This window comes from Aphelocoma coerulescens, chromosome 20 (assembly GCF_041296385.1).
Source record: "Aphelocoma coerulescens isolate FSJ_1873_10779 chromosome 20, UR_Acoe_1.0, whole genome shotgun sequence".
In the NCBI taxonomy this organism is placed as follows: domain Eukaryota; kingdom Metazoa; phylum Chordata; class Aves; order Passeriformes; family Corvidae; genus Aphelocoma; species Aphelocoma coerulescens.
The window spans coordinates 11,893,859-11,910,931 of NC_091033.1; the positions used below are offsets into that span (position 1 = coordinate 11,893,859).

The 17,073-nt window shown below is 38.0% G+C and overlaps 1 long non-coding RNA gene across 11 annotated transcripts in view; it reads right to left on the reverse strand.

Moving 5' to 3' along the window:
• Positions 1 to 12,072, reverse strand: part of LOC138121040 (uncharacterized) — a 174,919-nt gene extending 162,847 nt beyond the window's left edge. For 8 of the 11 annotated variants that reach the window (XR_011156051.1, XR_011156052.1, XR_011156055.1 and 5 more), the window contains exon 1: positions 11,960 to 12,064. This is a non-coding gene — a long non-coding RNA (uncharacterized lncRNA). Of the gene's footprint in view, positions 1 to 11,959 lie in introns of all 11 variants that reach the window. The other 3 variants (XR_011156050.1, XR_011156048.1, XR_011156049.1) reach the window with 2 other exon arrangements.
• Between the last annotated feature and the right edge of the window lie 5,001 nt (positions 12,073 to 17,073).

Consider the following 17,073-nt stretch of genomic DNA (forward strand, 5'->3'; position numbering starts at 1 on the left):
GGCAATGTCTTAATGTTAAAAAATAGTGATCTGCCATTTATTTGCTTTAGTGTGAGACAGCTGCTGGATGAAATTTCCCTTCAGCCAAAAAGCCTATATTCAGCATAAATTAATTGTTTTCCTAATTCATTTTGTTCAGCTGTGTGAATGTTCGCCAAACCATAATTCCTTTCTACCTAAATAATTCATTGGATTTTTCTTGGGAGCTTGAATGCTCCGAAGATTTTAACATGTTGAGTTCCTCATGCAGACCTGAATAGCTCCTTGTGGAGACCTGTATGGTCTGAATGATGGAGAATCTTTGGCTTCATCCCCCAGAATCCTCCTATATTTGTGTTTAAGTGCTTGACTCACTTCCCCTCTTAGGGCTCTGAAGAAATATTTTGTATGAGCAGATCTAAGAATCCTTTGTGCCACGATACCTTTTAGAAGTTTTCCTCTGCTCTGGAAGAGCACAAGGGGAAGTTGTACCCATATTTACACACAGTAATTTTAGTTTTAGTTTGAGTGGTAAAACTCTGTCACAAAAGGCACGTGATAGACTGAAAAAAAAACCCAGGCAGGAAATGGAGTTTCTGCCTGGGCCATTTGGAATTTGTCCTGAAGCAAAAGGGGGGAAAGAATTAAAAAAAAAAAAAAAAGAAGAAGAGATCACTGTGATTTAGTTATTCAATTTTTGCAATTTAGCTGCCACAATTCATTTCCTTAATTATACTGAAATCATTTGCCCTGGGTGTTAAACAGACTCCCCCCCCCTTCCCCCACCACAAATAATATATGTAAAAAGCCTTTGGGGCTCAATGAATTATGCAACATATGTTTTCCTTCAGTAGGACTGGAGATCACTTGTGGAAATTTAACAAATATAGGAAATTATAACAACTGGGGAAAGTCGGGTTAGTAATGTGCTTTATCTGCTGCCTTTTTTTTTTTTTTTTTTAAATTTCTGATCCTTATTAAATGAACTTATCCCACAAACCAGAAGTGATGCAGGAAATCCAGTATAGCTTTTAGATCACACTGGGGTGAAGAGAATATGTTTGTAAAACACGTCAGTATATTCAGATATTGTCAGGGTCTTGCTGCAGTACCTGCATGAGAGCAATCTGAGAGCTGGAATCAATATGTGAGATTCCAAGATGCACATACAGGAGGAAATAAATGTGGAGAAGCAAGAAAACAAATGCCAGCAACCCCTCTTGCAATTGAGACCCCTTGTAAAGGGAACAGTTCCTTCAGAAACCTCAAGTATTTTTTATTTAAAAGGAAAGTTTGTGGTTCTTCATTTGGATTAAATTAGAAGAGCTAGAGACTTAGAGAATTAGCAACAAAATTAAAGGGGTCAGAAAACAAAAATTTGTGTCTTGGTATCAAAAAATGGGTATTTAAATGCTATTGTTATCAGCAGAGTATATACTCATATCAGAGTAAACTGATATTTCATTAGTAAAGATTTCCCTTAACCTGAAATACTTCTGGCTTTATAAGTTATAAATCTTTGACATTTAAATACTCTAGAAAATAAGATGATGAAATGTAGTAAACTTTTGCTATTACTTTTAGTTAAGTAAAATTTACTGTTAAAACAACTGAGCTATTTCAATTCCACATTTACAGAATGGTTAAAACATCAAAAAGCTGTAACCCTTACTTCAAATACCCATCCCCTTTAAAAAGGCAAAGGCCCATGTTTGTGTCTCTGGCAAACAGAACTGATTGGTGCTATGATTAATACTTTTCACCTCATGGGGGGTTTTTTTCCTAATCTCCAAGGGCCTTGGTGTTGCATTTAATTTACAACCTCTCCTCAATCCCCACAAATTTTAAAGCCTGTGCCTTCAGTGAACACAGAGAGGGGGAAAAAAGCAGCTTAATTTGCAAGTGTCACAAGGTTCACATTGTCACTTGGCTTCACTTTCTTAATATTCTTAGTCTTGTTCATTCTACTCCACTAATTCTATCAACAACACTCGAAAATAGCTGTGCAAATGAAGCTGCCTGTGGGAGCAGAGAAAAGGAAAGCAGGAAGAATATCAGCAAAAACATATGAAATAAATAATACAGTGCAGCCTTGTGTTCTCTCACAGCAACTGGCCACCAGGACTTTAATCTGTTCCCACAAAATCTCCACAAAGTCTGATTTTGCAGGTCTGTAAAGTTATTCTCATTTCCAGAAATCCTCTCGTGTCCCCACTTCCCCAGAAGAGCAATGGCCAATGAGCTGGATTACCATAAATTCAGCAATCAGATTTACACAGCTCTGGAGATGCAAGTAAAATGAGTATTGTATCTTCATTTCCTTTGTGGCACTTTATCAACCTCTTCCTCTGCTGATGGTAGAAGTCAATAAAATCCTATTAACACTAAGATGTTGTATTAAGTTTGACAGTTTACAAATTGCAGAGGTTTTCATTTCAAATATGAGCAGCTTGAGATACTCTGGAGTTCCACTGTATAAAATTGTTAAAGTTGGAATAAAGTAGATAAAATAATTTAGGGGTATTTTTTCCCCCTCTCCTTTTAAAGAAGGCAGCAGAAGGAAAATCAAACATGAAAAATAACCTTATAAGCCTTCCTGGGAGATTAACATTAGTCTAACCAGGAAGACCAGAAGAATCATAACAGATCTATATTTTGAGCAAAGCATTCACCTTCCTGTGGACTCCATGGGCTCTGTACCAGGCTCTGCTGCTCTCTCTAACAACAAGTAACTACCTTTGCAAAATGAGTATCACATCTGAAGAGAAAAAGCCTTAAAGCAACTGAACCTTTAAATAGGTAAATAAATAGAGATACCTGCAGTAGGGATGGAGTTGGCACCTGCAGAAACAGCAATCAAGGGTATGGCTGACCAGCTGGCAGATGAATTAGGAATTATGCCAGAACAAACTTAGGGACAAATCTAAAGCTATTCCTGCAACTGGGCAAATTGCCATAATTTCTGCACTTACCCACCTGGTGATTTAAGTTCCCATTAAGTATTATTTGAAGAAAACAAGCACCAGTGCCCAGTTGGTGCTGCTATTCCAGTTTTTTCAAAGATGTAAGGTGTTCTCTCAGAGAGAAGCATGGTAGCAGAAGGCATGCAAGCAAAATCTAAAAATCTTTCCTGAGAAAGAAATATAAACGCAAAGCAGGTGACAGAAAACGTGAGAGAAGGAAGAAAAAAAAATTCTTTTATTTCTTTTTTTTTTTTTTTAAAAATGCATGTCCTTTTAAATAGAATTGCAAAGCCTGTCAAAAATTCAATATTTACCAGACACCTAAAGGATATGGGTTCTCCCAATTGAATAATTTATTAAATCAGGAAAGCATCACTCAGATACTCCAGTCAGAGAATACGGGGTTTGTATCTACAGCCTTTTTAATACCAACAATTCCAAACACCACCGAGCTTGTGGCTATACATAGATTCCTCAGATCACCACTCTCACTGCAGAAGACAGTCTTGGACTGCTCACAAGACAGAGTGGGAGGCTTTATTTTGAAGCAAACATTGCCTCCAGTAAAGGATGTTTGCACACAGCAATAACTTGCCAGTGTTTAAGGCCAGGAGCATTCATAACACCCACTTATAAACATTCAAATATATCTTTTTTTGCCTATAAACTATACATCATGGCAGGAAAAAAAAAAACCTTCTCCTGCTTCAGGTGATTTTGTCCAGCTGTGATAGGAGGTAGATCATATTCAGCCATCTATCCATCACCCTGCCTATAGAACATTCCCACACTAACAGCACCCCATATATCCATGGGTGCTCCAAAGGTGCTTCCCTGACATCTGATGCTGCCTGGTCTCCCTCTGCTGTCCTTGAGCTCAGAGGAAAAGGACAGAGTGGCAGAATTCTGTTAATTCAGCACCACAGTTAATTTATTGGCACTATGATTTTGCTGCTTTGAGTGGTTAGGAGTTCAATCTTGCAGGCTTAAATTTCACCTTAAGCAGCAGAACAAAAAGGTGTCTCTCTGTAGTGCTTAGAGAAAATAATTTGCTTGTGAAGGTAGAATTTCAGCAGTGAAAACTGAACAATACATGTAAGTATTTATATTATTTACTTATTCGGAATGCATGACCTGTCGAAACTGTCAGTTAAAGCTTAGAGTAGTGTCACCTTTACACTGCCAACCTGCTCCCTAAAACCAACCACAGACAAAGTCAGGATTTGGAAATAAAACTTTTAAGCTCAGGAAAACAACATCTGAAAGCCTTTCTTCCCAAAACATTGGTTGTGATTTGTACTGTGTCACCTCATCAGACCTTTGTATTCAAAGCTCCACATTCGATGTGTCAGATGTGGTGAGCCACAGCACTTTAGGTACAGGGTATATTTTAGCACCTGGTACATACTGAGAATAGATTGTGTTAAGTGCCCAAATCTCTGAAGAAAGGAAGGGGTCTTAATATTACTCCCCAGCCAAACCAAAATAATTGTGTGTTGTCAAGTCAGCAGTGAAATATGAACACAGGACAAACTTTCTCTCTGCCTTGTTGTGATATTGTTATGAGTGATGCACTTTTACCTTTATATCAGGAGACAACATCTCAACATCTCAGGTATTTTACTGCTGTGCTGACTAACAAAATAAAGCATGCGTACCCTTTTTATTTTCTGGTTCATCAGTTTTATGTTATTTACTTGCCATACATTTTAAATCTGATGATACCCAACACAGGCAGCTCCAAATATGCTGTTTTTAAGAGATATCAGCTGACTATCTTTGATTTCATAAAAGCCTCTTTTAAAAATATTGGCTGTGTACATGTGTATTTTTTTAATGCGCAAGGTAACAGTCAAAGAAGAGGCAAAGCAGAGGGAAAACACAATTACAGTTTCTTCCCTAAACATGGGAAACACACCATGGTGGCCTTACAAAAGCTGATTTCGTGCACTCTGCTGGACCAGGCACAGCCCTAGATTCCTTACTGCTTATATACAACATATATTAGAATTTAAGAGAAATATGTGTATCCAAGGAATCTCCAGCCTGCCTTGATTAGCTGATCAACTGAAAGGTTTTGTCCTACAAGAATCTATTGTGGTAGAATCCTTGATTTCAGCTCCTCTATATAATAACAAATGTCTTAGAAATATAGGCCTTTAAAAGAGGAGCTCTCTGCAAGGTAACAGAAAAGTATGTATGTTTACATCTGCCTGTCTTAATTTCTTGGTTGTTTGTTTTCTTTTTTCACCAACACCTCTCTCCTAAAGCAACAGAACTCATTTGTGAAGTCTTTGACTTCCTTAGCCCCTTATGCATTCCCTGATTCAGCAGGAACACTGTCAAACACCTGGTGCTTTGCTTTTCCTGAGTAGCCCAATTATCACTTGGATTGCATCAAAATTAGGTTCTTTTTCAAATGGCTCAGCTGCCCTCTCTTGAGATTATTTTCATGCTCAGACTGTGGCTCTCAAACAAGGGGTGTTGAACGATCTAAAGCAAATTTCCTCTGCCTTTCTCTTTTCATCTCTCCCAGGCTCACAACAGGGTAACAGACAAATAGGAGTGAAGATGTGAGGAGCCAAAACACAAAAGAGGCAGAAAGCCACTCTTAGCAAAAGTAGGAGACAACAGGCCAGCTCTAAAATAGTTGAGATGAGTCCAGATAACTTTCCAGAGATCCCAAGGCAGGGACATGCATTCCACTGCCCCTTCCCCTCCCGTGCACTGCCAGCAGAGGCAACACACCCTTGCCCAGAGCTCCACTCCTCCCCAGGTGCTCCCCCAAAGGAATCCTGAAGGTGCTCAGGAGAGGACTCCACCCTTTTTGTGCTCATGCTGTCCCATGTAACACCTCAGGGCAGACAGAGCTTGTGCTGGGATGGTTTATAAAACTGGTTCTGGCTACTTGAGTGATCAGACAATGGTAAATTTTTCTAAACATGGGATTAGTTTAAAATATGTTTTGTCCACTTGAAAAAAACGTCTTTGTCCAGAATCACTTTTTAGGTACATCTGATGATCTGAACCTTCTTCAAGCAAATTCTAAATATAAATCAGGCCACATTTGTGCAGAAGACAAACACTCCCAAACAAACCAGAGGCCTTAGGTTACCTTTAGCACTTCTTTTGAACAACTTTCATCAGATGAGCAAGAACAGTTTGCTGCTACAATTGGATGAAACAGTAAAGCATCCATTTTCACAAAGTGTATGTGTTCTTGATCAAAATATTATATTAAAGCTACAGTCAGATTAAATTGAATTCTTTAGCAGAATAATGAAAGATTAGGTCATAGTACTGAGAAAAATGATTTCATAATAAACCAAAGTACAGAGAAAGCATTTGAGGCATTGCTAGAAACCAGTAAATATGTGTGCTTCTCCCTCTGAGAACTGCAGTTTGCTATTACACTAATCAGATGCTTTTCGATTTCCTTATGAATTAAATTGTCCTCTCTTTAGGAGCTCTGCTCAATAAAACTCTTCTCTAAGCATTGAGGAGCCCTAACATTTCCTCATGAAAAAAAAGAAAAACCAAACCAAAACCATTGTCTCTTCAGTCTGAACACTTTAGCCTAACTTGAGTAAAACAAAATAAGGTGGGCACAAGGGAGAGTGGCACTTATTTTCTCCAGAAGAATCAAAGTAACCAAAGGTTAATCAATTATCTAGAATAAAAGCAACCTTGAGTTCTACAAACTACAAATTGGATTTATCATATAGAAACACTTCCCTTAGTTGCAGTAAAAAAACGTACCTGGGAAATAAACCTGCAATATAAATAAAAATCATTTTCATAAGAAAACCTAATACTAATGTGAAGTAAGTTTATAATTTAGCACAACGTTACAAACAGTAAGAAGTTTATTCTTCTACTAAACTTTGAAAGTTTTGCTGATTGCAAACTCCTTCCCAACTGGGAAAAGGAAAAACAAACAAACAAAAAGCCCCTGTATGGAAGAATGTTTTACATTAGCAAAATTGACTATACAAGCAAAATTTAACCAAAAATTCAGGACTTTTCCAATGTCCATTTAGGAGTCCAAGTCTGTTTTGGCGTGTACTTCAATAATACTAATACAACAAAAAATGGGCATCAAATCTGCTGCTTAATAAAGCCACCAGCTACAGCAAGTTTCTGCATATTGACAGCATTCTTACAACACCAACCAGGATTAAAAAGGCATCTCTTGTTATAAAAGAACATCTCTGCTTTCAACCTCTATTCCCAGATGTTTACACTAGCTGTTCAAAGACCTATTAGAGCTAAACTCTTTGATATATGACCAGCTACTTCTGCACAGCTTTTTGTTAACTGAAATCTAAACCCAGCAGGGAAAAGGACAAATCAGTTCTTTTATCAAATGTTTTCAGTATCAATTCACTATGAACAGGAACGTTCTTTTCTTGGTTTTTCAATGCTCTGGTACATCATGTGTTTAGAAGGATGAGTGAAGAGGAACAGAATTCTGCTCTTTACTAATATCTTTTTAAAGGTACTATTTCTAAGGAACATAAATATGAGCAGTTTAATTTTTGAATAAAGATTCCAGAGGAAATTTCTGGATATATGCCCTGAATACAGTTACTTATTTCTCCCTTTAAACATCACTCATGAAGTGAGTGCCAGTCTGTTCATACTGGGGTAGCTTCTGACACTTCTTATGCCAAATACTTAATTTTGAACCCTGAGAAACAACCTTCATGTTTAGTTCAGACATCTACCATTTATATGAGCAATGAGAAGCACATTAAATCAGGAAACAGTAAATAAAAAACATCCAGCACATCTTAATTCATTTCTTGAATGAGAGAAAGTTTCTCTTGCAAAACCCAGGAACTCAACCCAAACCACAAACAAGCAAATAAAGAAACCACACACTCCAATCATTCAAATCAAAGGCAAAATTAAGCTCAGGAGCTAAGCAGAGCTGAGAAGGTTTTAACCTTACACACATAGAGTAACAGCTACCTATCACTGACAGTGGGAAAACAAAGCCAAACACTGACCAAAATAGTTTTTTGTATATTAAACCTAAAAATTTTTCAGCATTAAATTTAGATTTTTTTTTTAATGAGGTGGAGTTCTGAAAGCCAACAGAGCATTTAACATTAATTGCTCATCTTGCCAATAATGCTAAACCACATCCACAAACCAGCATTTAAAGCTGGTTATTATTTCTTCAGGAAAGGAGTTCTCACACAGATCTCTCTACGTCTCTGCTCTGCATTGTAATTGAGCAGAGGTCTACGAACTAAATGATGCATGAATGTGTATAGATTCAAAGTTCAATTTCTTCAATCAAAAATCAGAAAAACACTGCCAAAGAAGGAGGAAAGAAAAAAAAACACCAAAAAGGAAAAACAGCATCTGCTAACATTAAACTCTGACTTTGCCATTCCGAACAGAATTACAAAACCTCATCTAATGACAGAATAATTAGGCATCCATAAAGCAATCATTGGAACATTGTCAAAAGTTGAGTCTTTGGAAGAAATAAAAAAGATACAAATATCAGCACTTTCCCCAGCATTGCCTGAGTCTGTGCCTTTCACTTCCCCTGGCTGACTCCAATCAATGAGTCAGCTGCAGTGGGTCGAACACAACTGTGATAAAATGGCACCTTATGAAGTAACTGCCTTCATAGATCTCCCCAAATGAGTCATAAACCCATTCATCAATATCCCACCTCGTGCAGCACAGCACAGGCAGGAGGGGAGTGCTGGGAGCAGGAAAGCTCACTCTGTGGCTCCATTTGCAGCCCATAAATCAGGATTTCTTACATTTGGTGCTACCATTAAGTGAGGAATGAGAACCTCCACTATCATTAGTCGACAGCTAACAAGGCATTAACATTTTCATTAACAGTGTTGACAAATCCAAATCGATTTTAAAAGCTCATTTGCATCATATCCTAAAATTGTGAAGTAGAAGGGAACAGTCTGACAACTTGATTATATGCTATCGCTTAGATTTTTGTTTTTCAGCTTATGTATAGCTGTAAAGTGCACGTCACATCTGGTTACGTTCTGGTGTCCTCAGATATTTAGTTTGCAACTGCTGTATTAATGCTCTTGTGCACACAGAGACCTGAAACACACAGGGCTGGTGGTCTCTGAGTGTGTTGACTTTGTGAGACACCCAGTCTGAGTTCTCATTTCACCTACACTGGACCAGAGACAGGCACTAGATCCTCTCCCACTTTGTCTCCTGACTTTTTTGGATAGGCAGACCCTTTTTCATGGAATTAGGAAGGGTCAGTCCCTAAAGAGGCTCAGCAGCCATTCAAAATGAAAGCCTATAATGTACACTAGACACTGGTGACTTTCTTTGAATTCCAATGCATTATCTGATATTGCTTTTAAATTTCATTCCAAACCCTTCAGCTAAATTAAGCACTGCTACAGGGAATTTTTTTTTAAAAATCATTCTGTAATTAACAGCCTCTTAAATTGACTAATTAAATCATGTTTCAATACCAGATTTGGTACATAAATACAGCCAATTTTTCTTCCTTTTTGCAAAGATTTTGGTATGATGGAGAGCAAGCAATTCTTAGAAACAGATTCACATGAGTGTGTATTCAGAAGAGGAAGAGTAATAGAAAATTTCAAATGCACAGATACCTTGACAGCAAAACACACAACATTTATTGTAGTAATTAAGGAGAGTGCATTTTTCAGTTGTACATTTTTGGCTTTAGTGAGAGTTAAATGCATTTAGCAATACAATCTTTTAATTTTAAGTAACAGGAACCTATTACAGCCACAAAAAATCAGAAGGTTAAAAAAAGAAAAAAGTCATTCTGGATTTGGGTGTGCTGTGCACAGCCTCCATCAGCTGCTTTCATTCCTCTTTCTAGAGAAGCACACAAACAGGGACCAGTGCTGGATTTACCTTCTCCCATTTCCACACGTAGTCACAGGGTTTAAAAATGAAAGCAAAACTGCTACTAATTAAGCAGGTCTGAATTAGACACTGCTTGCCCAGAACAACTGCTTCAGAATTGATTTCCCATAAATTCACCTTTGCAGTCAAAGCTAACATGCTTTACCAATTTGGCAGCAGGAAGATGAAGAGCAACCAGCACATGATGTGGAAGTTGGTGTTTTCCTCTCACTGAGCTACAGAAGCCTCTCAAGCTGACAGTGGCAAGCAAGGGCTTATCTGTGCTGCATTGCAGAGCACACACAACCCTAAGGCTGTTCCCATAACCTCTGTCCCTTAAGATGGACAAGTTCTTTTCTAGTGTATAAGGCAGGACAAAACAAAACCAAACCAAAGGCACAAAACCCAACAAAATAGAAACACAACCAAAAAAACCCCACCACCACCAGCCACGAAAAGTGTATTTAAAATACACCAGCAGCACAAGGTACTGTTTGAAGATAGTATAGATTGATGTCAGAAGCAACGTCCTTGATGAATAATCAGTCTTCATTTGAAGCTGCTGATATTTTACTACTCTTAAAGTCACACTAGGAATTCTCTTTCAAGATCCAGACAGTTCTACCAGAACTGGCTGGTTTTGACGTGTTTGCTATTCGATACTGGCTTCCTAATTTCATCAGTTTACAAGCTCTCTTTCAAAAAATTACTTTATAACAACACTTTAGAAATTTGAATTTTCTATTTACCAATTCTTCTGCACCAGGAAATGTTACATACATTGCTATTTTAATAACTTATGCATCTTCCCTTACATCTCAATAATTACAACAATTAGGATCCTGGCTACAACTGAGACAAATAAAATCATTTGTTAACTAAAGGCTTTGCAGCCTGGGTTGTTTTTATCCCTGAACATAGCAGGAAAGCTGCTGCTAATAGGTGTTCCATGGGCAGTAAATTGCCCAAGGTACAGCCAGCCTCAGCACAGGCTCCATGGCCAGGTTTACTTAGGCTCTGATCAATAAGTTCTGTGCATCTTGTCTATATTGGAGTTCTCCTTATTACAGGCTCAATTGATTCTCCAGGCAACAGCAAAGATTATACTCCATGGGTAGAGCAGATGTTGTTCTGACCTCCACCCACTGGCTCAGAGAGTTTTCTGCCTGCCTTCAGTAAAGAAAGATAACCAGGCACACATCATGCCCTTGCACAATGGGTGTTACATTCATTATAGAAAAGTTTCTGCTAATGCGCTCTTTATTTTATTTTAAAAGTCTCTGCACCCACATAGACACCCACCATGAAAATCATGGTAAACTACTAATTCTTAAGAATTTTAGAGAAATATCCTTGACTTTTAAAAACTTAAAGTTTGTCAAAAAGTGCACAACAAATTCTGAAAGGCAACACTAAAGCAAAACAAAGAATCCATTTTCTGAGATTGCTGTAAACTATAGATTAACACAGAAATGCCACCATTTACCAATGCCACAGATTGATATTGGCCAAGGAAATATTCTGTTATTTGAATTAATTTTTATCTTTAACATTAAGGCAGAACAAAAAGCAGAAATAAACTCACCAAATAATAAATGAAAATGGAAAACCACCAAACCCTTCTTGGGAGAACAAGGGAATCTGATAAATATAGAAAAAAACCCTCAAGTAGGAGATACAAAAGATCCTAAAGATAGCAGTGATAAAGGAAATAGAGGTACAAAGGGAGAATTGTGATCTGAAAGGGTGGGATATTGCTTTTGAGAATATCTGATATAAGGAAGACCAAGAGGAGATATTGATATATCAAGTATTTTTATATTTAGAAGACTATTTAATAGGCTAACCTGAGTACTGGGAAAGCTGAGGAGCAGATATAAAACACTAAACTCTCTCCATATACACATAAAAAGTGGGAGAACTTTTGAGCACACAACTGTGACACAATAACACCAATTTCTGCACCGAGGGGCACAACTCATGTCTTGGAGCAACAGACAAAACAGATTGGAGAGGGGAAAAAAGGGGGCTAAAGACAACAAGAGAGCAAAATACATATAAATCTTTAACCCTCTTAAAATCATAAGGTTTAATAAAGACCCTACAAACCCAGAGAGCTCCATTACCTTAAAGAGCCTGTGCCCAGTTGCTCCCAGCCAAGCTCTTGCCCCCAGCCCCAGTGCTGCCAGATAAATGCTCACCTCCCACAGCCCCCTCCCCAATCCACCTGTGCATTCAGGCAGAGCAACCAATCCCAAGTGTGCCAAGCACTCACCATGAGCTGCAGCACACCTGGAACTTAAGGGCTTCAGAGAAGCTCAGCTGTTACAGTTAGAAAAGTATTTCACACAATTCTTTTCCAGATCAGGGTATCAGGTGATTATTGTGCTAGAGCCAATCAAAAGCCTTTGGCTAATGGCCTATCCAGGCTGCTGAACATGGCCCAAACACTTTAATTCAATTTATCCAGAATTAAGGTTTAAGATTGTTTCCAGTGAAGTCAGGGGATGTATTTCAGGCCAGAACCTTGCATCTCATTCGAGAAAAAATAAAAATAAAAACATCATAGACATAAAACTAGGGAAACACCATCTAGTTTCTTCATCCTAATGGGTGACTGATACTATGTTCCTTTCTTATGTATTTTGATCTGTCTCCCCTCGATCACCAGGTGATCTTCCAGCTTGTTGAGTACAGAGCAGCTGATGTAAAGAACCAAAGCACTTTCCTTGGTGCCTCTTCAAGGGACAAGTGCCCCTGGGAAGGGTCTGACCCCTATTACCAGGGCCCTGGACCAAAAGTGAAACAGGAGCAGCTAAAAACTTGGTTCTTGGACAAAATTTTAACAAATAAACCAAGGAAAATCTCATGGACCATCAGACTGGCAGAAGGCAAAATTCAGTGCCTTGAACTGTAACCTGCCTAAGGTATGTATGTGCACATATATACCTGTGCATAGAGGCTGGAGAGGGGAGAAAAATGTTTCTCTCCCTTCTCTGTATGTTTTAAACCAGAGAATGAACTTCTAAACCTTTTGTGCAAACCTCATCAGACATGCAGCTAGAGGTTAGTTAAGACCAGAAGAATCAACTTGGAATTAATGTTGTATCAGGATTTTTTTCTACATACTGTGCTATTAAAATGTTAAACTAGTTTTAGTAGAAAATCTTTAAATTTTTTTTGTGATTAAGAAAGTTTTGGTTTTGAATTAAGGCAGTTCACAACAGCTGTGCAGCAGCAGTTTCATTTGTAATCCTGACAGGACTAGTATTAAAAATGTCTGGATATTGAAGCATTCTTTTTTGTTTGGTAGTTTGAATTTCACCTCTTTCCCCTCCACTTGTCCAACAGTCTGGCACTATAAAGCCAATGGAACAGGAAATGTTATTTTTGGATCAAGATGTCTCATCAGAAATGGAAAGAAAGTAAATGCTGCAATGTAGCTGCCTACGACTTCCTCCACTAAGCCCGTGCTTACACTTTATTTTTCTTTCCTGGACAGCTACAGTAGTTTCATGCAGTCCTCAGCTACTGCATTATCAGCAAAGGAAAATGAAATAAGCTGCTACAATTACTTGTCACTCCTGTCATTTCTCGATGCTATTAAGTAGTTCCGTGATTCATCCAAGTGGGCTGTAGCTGGGATCAGGATGTGAAAAATAGTCCTGTCTTCAACTTAAGATATTTCTCATGTTTATAGGTTACAAGATCCAGGTTCCATCTCGGTAACACACATGTTACTCCTCATTAAATTTGAAAGAGAATGTCTATAATTTAATTCTGTTCCCTCCTCAGGTGTAGGTGTAGATGATCTTATTCATTCCAGTGGAGGATTGGAGAAAGAAGTACAGAAGATAAATGCATAGCTGAAAACATTGCAGGAGTGATAGGCAATAATTATACAGCCTGATGGGATGTTTGTCACTTTTCTTGCCTTGTTTAATGTTGCTACAAAGACATAACTGCATTTTTCCTCTCCACAAAACATTTGGAGAATTGATGCTTGCTAAAGACCAAAAGCATTTTGATTTAATGAAACCAAAAGAGTGGAAAAACGAGTGAGAAATCTTCTTTCTTAATCTCTTGCACTAAGCAGGGACAAGAAAAAAAACCCAACGCAACAAAACCAAAAAACACAAACAGACAAATAATGGGTTCAAGGGAATTTTAAAACTTCTATTTCTATACTTTGGGTAATGTAAAATCCACTCTTAGTGTTCCCAAAGTTTTGCCAGAGAGGGCTCCAGGAGGAGCCTGGTAATTGTTTGTAGTTTGGAAGTGAGGCAGATGAAGCCATAAAGCCCAGGAGGCAGCCAGGGCCCGGATTAGAAGGATATGTGGATTAGAAGATAAAGTCCTAAATACAAAAGGATGTGCTCTGCATTTTGACACCCCCTCTGTGGTCTGTTTAAAAGGTTGTGATTTACACTTCAGCCCAGAGAAGGAAGCTTTGCCTTTTCTAAGATATTACAAATATCTTGGTGGCTGTGGACACCTCACCAAACTGCTGCAATTATCTTGATCTCTTTAATCTCCTGTGCTTTCCCCGGAGTCTTTGTGTCCCTTGGTCCCCTTGCCCTGTTCATTCCATTAAAATCTCTTTGTGACAACTCTGTTCCTTAAAAGCCAAGTCAGAGTTCAGGGAAAGGAAAGGCTGACACCTGGCTGGAGGCTCCCCATGTATCACATTTTAAATAACTCTGATAATAAGCAAGATGAGATTCGCCTGGAAGAGACTGGACAACATTACAATAATTTATACATTCTACTTCTACTCACCTACAGTCTTAAATTAGATTTATATTATTTAGTATATTTGATCTGTTCTCTGGATTTCAAAAGGCATTAACTTGATATTTTTACTTTTTATCCAAAGGAGAGATGGTGTTTTCCAGCTGTGGGTCAAAAAGGGGAAGAATTTCTTTATAGAGCAAAGCAAGGAGGACCTCCCAGACAAATACTTATTATTTTCTTGTCAAGTGCTGTCATTTTCCTGCCTACAAAGTGAGTAGTGAAGCAGCACTGAAGTGGCATTTTATGTTAAAATAATAACTAAAATAACAATTGATACAGGATGGGATGTATTCTTATGCTTTGTGACAAGATCTGGTGATTCAGGGACTCTACTTCAAACCTTTAATGGTTTTTGAAACAAAGTCAGTAAATACTTAATTGTCAGGGCATTATTAATGAAAAACAAAGTTCTTTTCTGTTTAAACTTTCTAATTTAAAGGATGCACTAAGCAAAAGAGAGATCATACATAATTTAATGTCATTTAGGAAGCAAATTAAAATGTAATTTCACTCCTCCATCTAATAACACCGCTCCTTCAAGATCTGGGGATGTTGTTTAAGCCAAAGATGGTGGCTTCCTTGACAATTCTAGGTAAGAATAGATACCCTTAAAAGAAATGAATAGAATAAAAGGGCATGAATAAGCAGGATTTACTAAATTGAGGGTTCAGAAAATGGTAAGAGATCCCTGAAGAAGACTTAACATTGAAGATACATATTAGAATGAAGAATAAAATGAAGGTTAATCCTGATAATGAAGCACTTGAACCCAGAGAAAATGTCATTATCAACATGTTAACATGTGCAGAGTTGAGTTGAGAATTGGATGGCTTGAGACAGTCAATGGTATTTGCAGGTTTTCATCTGCTGCTCATTAGGGCTGGTGTAAAACTGCTCCTGGCCAGTAGCTGCTGGAGAGGGCACCTTTGTGGGGTGGCAGGGTATTCCCAGCAAAACGGGATGGGAGAGCTCAACAGACCAACCCATGGCTCCCTTACAGTGCCCTGGGGAATTGGTTTGCTTTTGGGTGAAAGCTGATATTTCTTTTCAAGGTATGAAAAGCCACAGGCCTGATCTAACATAAACTTCATCCCATTACCCTGCCATGCAGCTGAGCTTGAGAGGAACAATATTGACAATTTTAGCAACAGTGAAACAACTTCCCACCAAACTGGAATTCACTTTAATCAGAGCAAAATCTGAGAAAGAAAACTCACTTCTAAAAGTTGGGAATTTGGTTCATTTTCCAATAACAGTGCTTTATTCCATACTTCCCCGTGCCCTGAGTATAAACATGGGAAATTGTGATAGACTCTTTCTGAGCTAAAACTGGCTGAACTAAATCTTCCAAGCAGAATGTTTTAGAACCAGGATAGAAGGAGCAAACCTGATGCATAGAAAACATCCAACACAGAAATATGAGTCCATAATATGACAGTGTTTTGTCAAACTCCAGTGTGAAAGATTCTCCTTGGCATGTTGCAGGAGATTTTCATACTCCCATTCTGTGCTTTTACCAACTCTTTAGAAATGTTTCACATAAGCCTTCAGCTGCTCAAGCTTTTGTACACTGAACCTTTCTCCTAGAGAGTATTTAAAAACATACAATAAAATTATCCAATGAAAGACTTGAGGGTTCTTATCCTGTTTTTATTGGAAAGATGACTGCATCTCTAAAGCTTGGCTCATATTTATCCTGAAAAGCTGTTTATATGTGAAGGCAGGAAATAATAATACTTAGGATATATGATTTGTGCATGCAACAGTGTTACAAGCAGGCAAAAATAAAGGTATTTTTTTTATGTTTCTGTTTGGAATTGCTGCACTAAGTCTCTCCACAGTTTTTCCTTACTATTTCAGCTGGAGAAATACCTGTATTTTTTCCAGTCTCTTTAAAATGTAACACATTCCAAAATAGCAAAAGCCATTGACAACTTTGTAGTCACACCCCCAATTATCATACATTTGAGATATATACACACACATATATTGGTTATTATAAATGTGGTTTCACTGCTACCACAGTCAAATGAAGAACACACTCCTGCTGCAGGGTGACATAATGTCTACTTGCTTTTCAGACAATATAACCTTAAAGGTAATAATAAAAAGCCTGTCAAATATTTCAACCATCTTTTGGCCTTCAAAACTCCTGTTATGGCACCAATTATCTTTCACAGCAATTTAGCTCTTGTATGCTCTAAATAATGCAAAACACTAACAGAACTGTATCAGCAGGGAAATTGCTTTGGTGGCTTTTATTTCTTTTTTACAGCATCTCTGTACCTCCAAAGTGTCTTTTTCTTTTTGCTGCTGAAAGTCATTCACCATTTTTTCGGTGAAAAACTTTAATTAGCAACCTTCCTGATGCAAAGAACCTTCCTGATTGCAGAAGCAGGAAAGAACACACCCAGGTACTAAAAGCCTCTACACAATTGTCATCCTC